Source organism: Formica exsecta, unplaced genomic scaffold (assembly GCF_003651465.1).
Source record: "Formica exsecta isolate Colony F162 unplaced genomic scaffold, ASM365146v1 scaffold654, whole genome shotgun sequence".
NCBI lineage: Eukaryota > Metazoa > Arthropoda > Insecta > Hymenoptera > Formicidae > Formica > Formica exsecta.
The window spans coordinates 213,263-215,139 of NW_021853416.1; the positions used below are offsets into that span (position 1 = coordinate 213,263).

General features: G+C 36.0%; 1 long non-coding RNA gene across 1 annotated transcript; it reads left to right on the plus strand.

Moving 5' to 3' along the window:
- Positions 1-614, plus strand: LOC115242858. The gene is made up of 2 exons (XR_003885112.1): positions 1-143; positions 273-614. It is a non-coding gene; the product is annotated as an uncharacterized LOC115242858 (long non-coding RNA).
- The last annotated feature ends 1,263 nt before the right edge of the window (positions 615-1,877 follow it).

Sequence of the window (1,877 nt, forward strand, 5' to 3'; positions counted from 1 at the left end):
GTATTTAGGAGAGGAATGCAGAAAAAAATTATAATTGTTATAATATATACAAAATTCTGCTTTTAAATTCCACGAATTAAAATGGGACGCTGTTACTTTTGTAATAATACAAAAACTCATGAATCTGGATTAACATTTCACAAGTAAGTGTATTGCATTGCTTTATTTATATTGTATTTACAATATAAAGGTTATCTTTGCCTTATCTGAAGTAAAAATAATCAAATTGAATAGTTAATTCAAAATGTCAAATATTCTTAAACATATTGTAGGTTTCCTCTAAACGATCAACATCTTTTGAAACAGTGGCTAAATAATTTTCCTATAAAAAATTGGACACCAACCTTGTCTTCCAATGAGAATGACATCAATATTATAGAATAAAAGTAGATATCAAATTTTATTATATTTTATATTTACAATTTTATAGTCTTCTTTACTATTATTTTTCTATGATTGATACATTTCTATTTTTAATTTTTCTATTTTGATTTGTACATAAGATAAATTGTGAATATAACATAATAGTGAATATAAAATAATCTATTTTTTACATCAATCTTGTAAAAGTAATAATCAGTACGAAAATAAACATAATGAGTTTATTACAAATAAATATAACAAATTTTTTAATATGTTGAATTTTAATATCTGTTAATAAATTTAAAAATATGTACTTCATCTACAAATTTGATAAAAAAGTATTTTTTGCTATATATATAACACATTATGAAATAAAATAAAAAGGCAATCCAATTATCGTGAACAGTAATTTATGTCATTAAAAAATTCCTGCGTTTAATTGGAGACGAAAATATTGTGATGGAAAATAGTATTCTATTTTAGCACTTTAGTTAATATATATATATGCTCCAATACGATTAACGCGCATGCGTGACAACTTTCCCTTTAACATGGCGGCATTTAATTGGGGACGAGAATATTGTGGTGGGGGATAGGACATCAGCAATCTATATATATCTATGTTTTGCGCGCTCAGGTACGGCGAAATAGTACACACCTTCATGGTAACATTGATCGACCACTTTGACAGCTGAAGTTGAAACATGTCACAAATTTTTACTTGAATCATTTTTGAGATGCCTTTAGTTCTTGCATCCATTATTCGTAAAAAGAATATACTAATGCAATGCGTGAAAACAGAAAAGCGGGAAAACATAATGACAATGCTATTGTAAATTTATACGATAATCATAATATCATAAAAAGGGCGCCCCATTCTTAGAGCACTATTTTCACTTGTTATTTCGCCATGCCTGAACGCACGAAATTTCAGCCCTGTCAATCGTAAAATTTAATCGCTTCCCGTTTGAAAACTATTATAGTGCTAACCGATAGGCGAGAAGTCTGCGCGTCCTAACTGGTGGGCGAGGGGTCCGCGGGGAGAGGGACCGCGTCCTAACCGATAAGCGAGAAGTCCGCGCGTCCTAACAGGTAGGCGAAGGGTCCGCGGAGAGGGGGAAGGGGACCGCGTTCTAACCGATAGGCGAGGGATCCGCCCGAGTAGGTGTAAGAGAGGGATAGCGCGAAGCATGCACTTGGGAGAAAGAGAGAGATAGCGCGAGGCATGCACGCGTGAAGGAAAATGATAGCGTCCGCATTGGCTTGGGAAAAGGATGACGTTCGCATGCATGTGGGAGAGAGAGAGAGATAGCGCGAAGCATGCACGCGGGTAATACGGCGTTCGCAAGGCGGTGTGAGAGAGATAGCGCGAGGCATGCACGCGTGAAGGAAAATGATAGCGTCCGCATTGGCTTGGGAAAAGGATGACGTTCGCATGCATGTGGGAGAGAGAGAGAGGCAGCGCGAGACATGCATGGACGTGGGAGAAGGAGGCGCAGAAGTAATCGACATTT